This window comes from Mesocricetus auratus, unplaced genomic scaffold, assembly GCF_017639785.1.
Source record: "Mesocricetus auratus isolate SY011 unplaced genomic scaffold, BCM_Maur_2.0 Super-Scaffold_100025, whole genome shotgun sequence".
NCBI classification, from domain to species: domain Eukaryota; kingdom Metazoa; phylum Chordata; class Mammalia; order Rodentia; family Cricetidae; genus Mesocricetus; species Mesocricetus auratus.
The window spans coordinates 19,077,648-19,088,977 of NW_024429206.1; the positions used below are offsets into that span (position 1 = coordinate 19,077,648).

An 11,330-nucleotide genomic window follows, 5' to 3' on the forward strand; every position below is an offset into this window, starting at 1 on the left:
TGGGCTGTGAATCCAGGCAGCAGGATGGATAGACACACACTGGAAACCTGAAGCAGCCGACTGACACACAGAGCCTGGATATCACCCACCCTCTGCAGCCTGGCCGATACACGCTGGGCAGCCCTTTTCAGAAGGCTCCCACACCTTCTGCTACCCGGGCCAGCGGGCATTGCCTTGGGCCACGGACTTGCGGCAGCAGCAGGTGGGCGGAGCTGGTGGGCGGAGCTAGCGGCTGAGCTCAGTTCTCACCCTCCTGGCTTAGCCCTCGCTGACCCTATCAGGCCTTTCTCAGGAGCAGCAGGGGTGAGGCGGGCGGGGGTGGGGGGGGGGGGATGAGAAGCTATAGCTTCAAAGAACAGCAGCAGGGCTGTCTGCTCTTTCTGCAGCTCCCTCCGGAGAGGCAGGAAGAACCTCAGCCTGCCTGCTGGTCCCTGGGCAGTGGGGCAGACTTCCAGCCCCTGGAGGCAGCTGACCCTGAGGCAGAGGCCCCAGGAGGCCTCACCCTGAGGTCCCTGGGCCATTGTGCTTTTCTTGGAAGCCACAGAAGCCAGAGCCCTTCATGCTCCGAAATGCGACAAAGATTCTTAGAAGATGACAAGTGGCCTGGAATGAAATGGTAACATATTTTATTTCTCACAACCCTTTCTGAAAGCCTTAAGGGTGGAAACCATGTTGGTGTGTTGGGAACTTCGGACCTTCCTCCGGACAAAGTGTGTTTGGGATGACTGGCTGTTCAAAATTGAACTTTTGGAGTTTTTAATCCCACCATGAGGCCCAGCCCATGGGATTGCAATATTGCTAAAACGGAAGGGAAATTTATTTTAATAATCACCAAGGGGCCCAGTGGTAGTCGTGGCACACACCTTTAACCCCAGCGGATCTCTGAGTTCTAGGCCAACCTTTTCTACAAAGCGAGTTCCAGGACAGCCTGGGCTGTTACACAGAGAAACCCTGTCCCAAAAAACTAAAACCAAAAAAAAAAAAAAAAAAAAAAAAAAAAGGTGTAGTGGTTAAGAGCACTGGCTGCTCCTGCAGAGGACCCGAGTTCAGTTCCCGCATCCATACAGTGTCTCATAACCACCCATAAATCCAGTGGATCCAACACTCTACTTGTCTCTCACGGGACACATGAGTACAGTCTTCATTCTGTTACCCATGCAACCCCCATCCCCAGCAGTCAGAGGTGTCTGCAGCTCAGAGGGAGAAATGTAGGAAAGCCCCCTGGTCCTATCTCCTCAAACTTCCCTTTGGTTGCTGAGTTTTTGTTTTGTTTTGTTTTGTTCGAGACAGGGTTTCTCTGTGGCTTTGGAGGCTGTCATGGAACTCACTCTGTAGACCAGGCTGGCCTCGAACTCACAGAGATCTGCCTGCCTCTGCCTCCTGAGTGCTGGGATTAAAGGCGTGCACCACCACCACCTGGTGGTTGCTGATTTTTTTTTTTTTTTTTTTTTTTTTTTGCCCCACAAAGTTTCTTCAAAGCAGGCCTCTGGATGTTTCCTTGGCAGCTCATATAAGTGTTGGCAAAAGCTTGTTGTCCCCTTCCTGAGTTGGGTGGAGACAATGAGAATAGTCTCCCAGCCCTGCAGATTCTCAAAGGAGTAACAAAGCCTCCCTCCACCCTCCCGGTACAGTTAAGACGGAGGTGAGGAGATGAAACGCATCCCAGGCCACTGGGAAGCTCTGATAGGAACATAAGACAGGACCTGTGGTCCCATGGCTGGGGCATCCTGAGCTAGGGCAGTGTCTGGAGCCTTTGCCTCACAGGATAAGCCCAAGGTTGGGCCCTTGTGAGGCTCTTCCAGGCCTGGGGTCAGCTCTACTCTCAGGCCTTCCAAGCTGATCTTCTGAGGAATGGACCACCAGAGGCCCCTACAGAAGCCCTGCACAGCAATATCTGTGCGGTGGAGCAAGCCCCTAGATGCTTCTGTTGCCGATGCGGGCATGTCAGAAGCATGCCTTTCATGCAGAGGGCCGAGTGACGTGCTGGCCACAACTCTCTACACCGGTCACTTCTCCCCTGCAACATCCCCATGCTGGTCCTCAAGTAGTTCATGGGGACAGCTAGCTGACCGCACAGCAGCATTCAGTGATGTGTTTCTCTGGGGGTATACCTGTCTGCAGGGGATCCTGATGTCCACCTAGGTGTGGAGGTCAAATAACACCTGTGGCTAAGAGCCTCCTGGCCCTGAGAGCCTAATGGGGTAAGGGTAGGGCCAAGGCATAGTTTAAATTTGCCTAGTTGGCTGGCTGGATCCACGTGCCCCAGGGACACAGCATTCTCTCTTCCCCCCTCTCCCTCCTCCCCCTCTTCTTTACCTTCCTTTCCCTTCCAAAGCAGAAATGATTCTGATGGTTAATATTGATCATTGATCGGCAGCTTGGCAAGATGAAGAATCACCTAGAAGACGTACTCTGGGGGTATCTATGAGGAAGTTTCCAGAGAAGTTATCCTGAGGAGGAAGGACACACCCTTCACTGACCCCATGATCTGGGGTTCTGGGTGAGTGTGTGTGTGTGTGTGAGAGAGAGAGAGAGAGAGAGAGAGAGAGAGAGAGAGAGAGAGAGAGAGAGAGAGAGAGAGAGAGAGAGAGAGGACATCAGCAAGAAATGCCCCTCTGCTTCCTGACGCAGATGTGATGTGATTGTGACAGTCACCTCGTGCTCCTGGGGCTAATCCACTCAAGCTGGAAGGCAGAATAGATTTCTCCTTATGTTGCTTTTGTCAGGGTTCTGTGTCACGGCATCGGACAAGAAACAAGTATCAGAGACCCCAGAGAGCCCCATGTCTCAAAGATGCCATCTTTGACCTGGGAGACACAGAGCTGTCTTGACCTTGCGGCTTCTGGAGCTGCGAGTGAATGTCTGTGGATTGTGACCTGCCCAGTCCAGGATTTCAATACAGCGGCATCACAGACCTAGACAGTGTTAATGGATGGGTCTTACTTTGCTTGGTCTCTTCCTACCAGTGTCGTGGCCCTCCTCTCTGCTCCTGCAAGAGATGAGGGTTTGTGCTTCTATTCATGTCACCGAGAAAATATTATCATACATTTATCGTACAGAATGACGAATTTCGTAATTTATTTTTTATTCAAGTGTACGTTATACTTTGATCACACTGCTCCATTCATGCCACATATGTGCTCGCATGTAATATACACAGATCATCTAGATTCCTCATATGAGAATCTGTGTCTTTCTGACTATTTGGCTTGACTCATGAGCTCCCAACTCCATCCATTTCCCTGTGATGATGTAATTTCTCTTTATGACTAATACCCCACTGTGCATAAATGCAACATTTCCTTTACTCTGTCACCTGCTGCAGGCCATCCAGGCTGATTCGGTATCTTGAGCACTGTCAGTAGTGCTTTGGGCAGGGATGAGGGGCATCTCTGCAGAAGGCAGTCCACCTCAGCTTGGAAAATAATCTGCAATTGGCCTTCTTAGACCCAAGTTCAACTAACAAAAGGAGCGTCTCATTCCAGAGGTCCATCGTTGTCTTAGTTGCTTACTTGTTTCCGGTGATTAAAAATAACAGACCAAAACAACTTCAGGAAAGATCAGTTTATTGTGGCTCAATTCAAAGGTACAGTCCATCATGATGGGGACGGCAAGGCTGTGGGAGCATGAGGCAGCTGGTCACCCGGCATCCACAGTCAGGAAGCAGACAGAGATGGATGCTGGTGCTCAGCTCACTGTCTCCTTTTTGTTCAGTCTAGGCCTCCAATCCATGGAACAGTGTTGCCCATATCCAGAGTGAGTCTTCCTACCTCAGTGGAGCCAGTGTAGAGACTCCCTCACAGACATGCCCAGAGGAAACTAAGGCCCACAGAGTTTAGTAGGCAGCTGTGGGGCTGGGTGCAGAGAAGTGGTTTCTGCTCCCTGCAGCAGGCACGAGTGTACCTGTCTAGGCATGCCCCTCTAAGCTCCTCCCAGACCCACAGCTCCTTCCTGGGTTTATCCGCCCTGGTCACACACCCACAGAGGACCTGTGCTTCCCAAGGGCAGAAAACCGAATGCAGTGTAGACAGGTGTGGTACCCAGGCTCAGCCTGTTTGTGGAGAGCCAGACAGAGGGATGAAGGCGTCAGCCAGGACAAACCCCCTCCCTTGGTCCCAGCTCTCAGCTGGCAATGGTTCTTCTGTCTCTGTGGCATTTGGCACTGGTCTTCTGTATAAATCAAGGGCGAGAAAGAGTGACTCTAGCTTGCTTAGGCTGTCAACAAGAGCCTGGAGGAGCAATTCAGTCACCCTTGGTATTCAAAACCATCAAACTTTCAGTTACAAGATCATGTGTCTGTTCAAGAAAGAGAGAGCCAGAAGGTAACCCTTGCCATCCCTAGGTACTGTGCTGACATGTTTTGTGTCACCCTGACACAGCCCAGAGTCATCTGAGAGGAGGGAACCTCAGTTGAGAAAACTCCCCCACCAGACTGGCCTGTGTGCAAGCCTGTGGTGCATTTCCTTGATTGACGATTGAGCTCACTGCGGGCGGTGCGGCTCCTAGGCACCATAAGAAACCAGGCTGAGCAAATCAGGGAGAACAAACCAATAACCAGCATTCCTGTGTTGTCTCAGCTTCAATTCCCGCTTCCAGGTCCCTGCCTTTAGTGCGTGGCTCTTCATGACGGACTGTAAGCTGTAAGAAGAAATAAGCCCTTGGTGTCGTGGTACCATCACAGTTACTGTCTGCTTTGTCTTCTGAGGTAGAGACTCTCACTGACCTGGACTGTGCCAACTATGCAAACTGGCTGGCCAGTGAGCCCCAGACATCCTCCTGTGCTAGGATTGTAAGTGTGAATCACCCCATGGCTTTCTTATAACATGGGTCCAGGGGACTGAACTCAGGTCCTTATGTTTTCAAGGAATTCTACACTAACGGAGCCACCTGCCGGCCCCTCTTCTTTATGTCGTTATGCAAATACTATGAGCAGTCTTTGTTGTGTGTTTTTAACTTGAAAAACAGTATTTTAACTTGGCAAACCCCTCCCAGACGTGGCCCACGGAGCTGAAAACAGAGACACTCCCAACTGTGGCCACATGGAGCCAAGGATAGAGATATGACCCATCGGTGATTTGGAAGATGAGGGGAAGGAGTTAAGGGCCGGTTATTACCAGAGCCTGGAAGCAGGAGCCTCTTGCAGGATTGCAAGGCTGCCCCATGCACACAGGACTCCAGGCCTCCTGAACCGTCAGGGAGCCCATGGTCTAAAGCCATGATCCTGGTTATTTACTGTGGTGACCATAAAGTCCTCTCCCATGACCCTGACCTCATGCTTTTACACTACCGGAGGGCACAAGATGTATAACTCCTGAGACCGGATGGTTCCAGCAGGGGCTTTTAAGCCTGTAGTCCCTAGGACCCTCTCAGAGGTCCAAAGACCAGTTAAAGAGGAACGGAGGGCCAATGGAGTGGCTCATGGACAAGGAATCTTGACACCAAGCCTGACGGCCTGAGATCCATCCCCAGGACCAACATGGTGGAAGGAGAGAACCAACTTCTGTAGGTTATCCTCAGACCTCCACAGGTGCACTATGTTGCATGCTAACACACACACACACACACACACACACACACACACACACACACAAATAAGCATATACATGTAAAAAAATCAAAAAAGGAAAAAGCTAGAGACACGGCTCAGTGGCCTTGTGGTTAGGAGCTCTTGCTGCTCTTGTAAGGGACCCGAGTTTGTTTCCCAGCACCTATATTGAGAGTCTCACACACAAGCACCTATTATTCCAACTCCAGGAGATCTGCTACCCTCTTCTGACTACCATAGGCACTTGTACAGCACACCACACACACACACACACACACACACACACACACACACCACACACAAACGAAACTAAAAATCAATCTTAATAAAATAAAAATGAAGAGATCGCCTTGCCGTGTTGCAGTTGGAATGGGAAATGGCCCTGCGGTTTGAATACTTGGTGGCAGCAGGGATGATGCTTATGGAGTTTGTGGAAGCTTTGAGACTGCAGACACAGATGATGGAGTTGGGTCACTAAGTGTGGGTCTTTGAGGGCAATGGCCTGGTTCTGATTTGAGGCTTCTAGTTCAGTTTTCTGTATCCTGATCTGCCGACGTATGAGAGCAACTATGCTCTAAGACCATGAAGTCCACCCTCCCTTCCCTACCATGGTGTAATGAAACTGTAGGCCAAAATAAACTCTTCCCTTAAGTAGCTTTTAAGGATATTTTTTCACATCAATATGAAACGTTATTAGTTCACTCCTTTCAATGGAAAGTGGGGAGTTGGGTGGGGCTGGGTGCAAATGCTATTATTGTTGTAATTTATAAAAGATGTGTGACAGAGCTTGGCGGGGGAGTGGTTTTGTATTGGGGGAAAATGAATGGGAAAGGGGAGGAGACTGACCTCTGGAGACAGGAGCAGCAGAAGATAAAAGAAAGGGAGAGAGAGAGAGAGAGACAGAGAGACAGAGAGACAGAGACAGAGACAGACAGAGAGAGAAGAGACAGGCAGAGAAGCAGAGAGAGAGGGAGAAAAAGATGGGATATAGGCAGGGCCCTTTTAAAAGGGAGCATAGTGAATGTCCACAGGTGGTGCTCTTAGTGGCTGCAGCTGAGGATGTATCCTGTTCAGAACCCCAAGGACAGGCCAGTACAAATGCCTGAATACTAACAATCATCCATATCATCTCTCCTTAGTGTCCCCACATTCTTCAGTGTGTGCTGTCCCTATGATGTCCCCCATGGAGTGGTCTCAGCTACGTATCTTTTCTTAAGGCTCTATAGGAAGTGAGCATCCTTCTTTTCATGGGTATGAACCAAGTTCTAGACATGACTATTATTGACTAAAATTTGGCCAGTTAGCCAGGCGGTGGTAGAGCACATCTTTAATCCCAGCACTCATGAGGCAGAAGCAGAGGCAGGTGCCGATCTCAGAATTCGAGGTCAGCCTGGTCTACAGAGTGAGTTCCAAGACAGCCAGAGATACACAGAGAAACCCTGTCTTAAAAACAAACGAAAACAAAAAATAATTGGTCAGGTACCTACTTATGAAGCAACCACCTATGGCCAAGAGATATGGTGATGTGATTGGCCACCCTTTCAGGCAGTGAGAGAACATCAAGAGACCATGAAGGAAGCTTTCTTCAAGGAAGCATCGGGTCCTGTGGCTGGGGATAGGAGGCAGAGGCTGAGTGTTTAAAGTGGGGTCTTCTGCAAGATCCCGGGCTTGTGCTGGCTCTGATGAAAAGCCACCTGCTCTGTTGCCATGAACTGAGAGGGACAAGGGCCTGTGACGCATGCTGGGACACCTTCTGCTGAAAGGATACTTTGAAGGCACGCTCTGGTCAGAGTGCCAATGTGATCCATGGCCATCTGTAACAGTCCCTAGTTCCCACGGGAAAGTCAACCAAGGGTCTGGCCATAGCACCCAACCCCGGGTCACTCTCGTCCCTGGCTTCTCCATGGGCAGTTTCCACCCTGCAGCTGTCCCTCGGAATTCCTCCTGCCCACCCTCCCTGATGGACTGGAAACACTTGCTTCAGGGCTTGTTTTCACAAATCTGCAAACTTGAGCCATGGGAAATAACTGGCTTTTTCCGTCCCCACCGACCTCTGCATTACCTTAAAAGACCGTGTGACAAGGGACCTCCAAAGAGCCCAAGAGGAGCCTCTCTAAAGAGCTTCAAAAGCGGTCATCCTAGTGGACTCAGAGCCAGGGACCAAGCCCTCTACTTCCTCATGTGTCTCTGAAACCCCCATCCCAAGTTAGAAGCTGTGGGACCAAGGGCCGAATGAAGACCTCAAGGGACAGCAGTCCTCAGTAGGGCCACAGAAAGTGGCTCATGGCTCATTCTGCTCAGGCACGGCCAGACACAGGAGCTCCTGGCTGAGTTCTTTGGCAGGAGCTTCAAAGCCCATTGAGGATCCAGGCCAAGTTTCCTTCTCTTTTAAAAACAGAATAAACCGGCAACGTAAACAGATCCTGGCAGAGGAGAAAGCCGCATGCCACTTTCACCTTCTGGGTTTTGCTGGAATGGAGGTGCCCAAGGCCACCACGACCCACCCTGGTTCTACCATTACATCCCCCCTGTATCCAGCACACTGCAAGGTAAAAAAAAGTATGCACAGTGGTTACCCAGGAAGTAACTGTAGAATTAGGTTGCAGTTCCCAAAGCTACATAAGAAACTGTACTCAGATTAAGGACATAAACACAACACTTGTCACATCCCTGCGTTCCTGCAGGGCAAGGATCCAGACAGAGCAGGGTCACTGTTGTCACCGCTGGGAGTTGACATGCCCACACCATAGCAGCTTTCTGCAGACGGGGGTCCCAGCGGCTTTCTTAGAAGTGGTCTCCCCATGGGGTGTCTCCACAGAGTGAGCAAGGGTTTCCTCACAGCATGGCAGCACCCTCTGAAGAAGCCAGAGACTGTTGCATTACCATTCATGACTTCTTCTCAGGCCTGTTAGAATCCTCCACCTCTCTTCACAAGTCCACAAGAATCCCACAAGGGCTACATGACTCTCCTCCTTATGGTGTCTCACACTGGTGGCAGGTGCAGTTGTAGCCACTTTGTGATGGAACCCGGATAGGATGTTAAACCCCAAGCACCTTTGAGGTCACCAGCTCCACTTCCCTGAGGGTTTTAGTCCTCTCGAGTAGCCTTGTACACAGTGGACATCATTAAAACTAGAAACACTGGCCGGGCGTTGGTGACGCACGCCTTTAATCCCAGCACTCGGGAGGCAGAGGCAGGTGGATCTTTGTGAGTTCGAGACCAGCCTGGTCTACAGAGCAAGTTCCAGGACAGCCTCCAAAGCCACAGAGAAACCCTGTCTCGAAAAACCAAAAACAAACAAACAAACAAACAAACAAAAAACTAGAAACACTGATATCAGACTCAAGTCAGGAAAATGACACGTCAGCCTGCATGGTGAGGCGGTTGGGGTAAGAGGTCAGATCTGTCCCATATCTGGTCACAATGCTGTGAAACAGATTTCCCAGGGGTATTACAAGGGACAGTAGGTAGCAGTACATGGGATCATTGTGTTAAGTTGGCTCAGTGGTAGAGAGCTCTCCTCGAAAGTACAAGGCCCAGGTTCTATCCCCAGTGCTGTCAAAATGATGGTTAACGTGCGTGAAGCCGCCTGCTGTGATTCAGCTCTGCTCAGCTGCAGCCAGCTGCCCAAATCGCAGCTCCCTCTCCACCCCGGTGCCTCCATTTCCCCATCTGTGAAATGGAGCTAATAAGGATGATGTCATAAAACCTTGAGGAGTCACATGACTAGTATGTGCAAAAGCTTAGGAAGAGGGGCAGGGACTGAACTGGGAAACTTCACTGAAGACAGTGCTAACCAGGAACAGTGACAAAAGCTCCCAAGTCTCCAGGATGCCCCAGGTTGTTATTAAGTCTCATTTTGTCATCCACACATACAAGCTGGGTTGGTTCCTTCCCAGCCTGGTCTCCGAGGGAGAATGCCAGGCTCTGCCCCACCGACCTCTAAGCTGCAGACAGGCACTGCCAAGTATGAATAGTGCTTCTCAACCTTTCTAATGCCAAGACCCTTTAACAAAGTTCCTCCTGTTGAGGCTACCACCAGCCACACAACTACTGTCACTGCTACTTCAAAACTGTGATTTTGCTGTTTTCTGAGTTGCAATGTAGACACCTGTGTTTTCTGGTAGTCTTAGGTGACCCCCGGGGAAAGGGCTATGACTCACAGGTTGAGAACCGCTGATGTAGCAGCTACTCCTTGGGGTGCTCTGGAGTCCCTTGTTTCTCTGTCCCTGACAGCGCACCCCATTTGTCATTTGTTTTCCTCAATGCTTCTCCTTGGGTCTCCCTCATGGGACAGAATTCGAGAGACCAGCCCGTCTTAGTCCTGGCTCCTCCCCTCCCCTCCTTATGCTCCATGGCATCAGGGCCGGGACCCCACCCTCAGCTCTCCCCCTGCCATCCACGTCTGTATTCTTGGTCTGGTTGGACAGTTGGCTAATGAAACCAGTAATCATTATAAGAAGGAAATTAGCATGGGCTCATGTCACAGGCCTGCCGTTCTAGACCCTCAGGGGGCTGAGACAAAAGGACTGTGAGTTCATGGCAACCTACAGAGTTCAAGACTAGCCTGGGCAACTTAGCGAGATCCAGTCTGAGTTACGGAGAGTACCAAGAGTTAACCAATGATCCCCCAAAGACATTCAAATCTGAAACTTAGACCCCAGGATGTGACTCTTTAGAAATAAGGACATTGCTGGGTAGTGGTGGTGCACACCCTTAATGCCAGCACTCATGAGGCAGTCAGGCAGATCTCTGTGAGTTCGAGGCCAGCCTGGTCTACAGCGTGAGTGCCAGGACAGCCAGGGCTACACAGAGAAACCCTGTCTTGAAAAACCTAAAAATTAATTAATTAATTGATTAATTAATTAATTAAAAGAAATAAGGGCATCCAGGTAAGTTGGCACTACCTGTAAGAAGAGATGTAACACAGAGACGCAGGAGGAAGAGGCCTCCTAAAGATGAGACAGACAGGCCTGAAGAACCACGAGTCAGGGATGCCTTACCCTACAAGCAGGGAGGCAGGCAAAGGGCAGCTATCTGGAACCTTCAGAGGCAGTCTGGCTAGCCGTGTACTTCAGGGACTGTCCTATGTGCTGATTCTACTGTCTTAGTGCTCTCGTCTTCCCCCACCTGCCCTCGCCTCCATGTCCCATGGCTACTGACATGCTTGGTAAATAAACCCAAGGAAGGTTCTCCACTCGGCCTAAAGAACAGTTAGGGCTGAAGGGACAGCACAGACATCTGAAAGTAGACACTCCCCAGACTCCGAGGTTCTCTTTTATTGCAGTGAAGCGTTTGGGCTATACAGAACCATTAGGGAAACTCATCTTGGGCAGGCAGGAATCTCCCTGGGGAAGCGCCCTGGATGCCTCATCCCCTGCCCGTGAGTCACATGCCGACAGGTAAACACTTGGCCAGCCAGGAACACACCTGCAAGGGTGACGCCAGGAGGCCAGGAGAACCTCACTGACATCCCACTAGGTCAACTGGCTGAATAGACACAATTATGCAAACAGGGCTGCCCTGTATCTAAAGTAAGTCTACGCCCAAAAGAAACAGTTTGCTGTCTCCGCCTGACCTTCCTTGGGTGTGTAGCAAGCCAGTAAGTGCTCCTACGAGCCACTGGAACACCCTCTGCAGAGCCCAGCCCCGGATGGCCAGGGGCCAGCCTTGGATGTGTCAGCAGACCCCAGGTAGGAGGTGTGCTCTTTTGATGGTGGTGACTCACACATGGCAGAGGAAAAGCTGCCTGGCTCTGGGGCCTGGTGCTGAAAACACACCTGG

The 11,330-nt window shown here is 50.6% G+C and overlaps 1 long non-coding RNA gene across 2 annotated transcripts; it reads left to right on the forward strand.

The window, feature by feature from the left end:
- The first annotated feature begins 372 nt into the window (after positions 1-372).
- On the forward strand, positions 373-6,199 carry LOC121134036. 2 transcript variants are annotated; one of them, XR_005871044.1, is made up of 3 exons: positions 373-616; positions 2,378-2,500; positions 4,578-6,199. It is a non-coding gene; the product is annotated as an uncharacterized LOC121134036 (long non-coding RNA). The 2 variants fall into 2 exon arrangements; XR_005871043.1 differs by lacking the exon at positions 4,578-6,199 and adding an exon at positions 2,727-4,178.
- Positions 6,200-11,330: the final 5,131 nt, after the last annotated feature.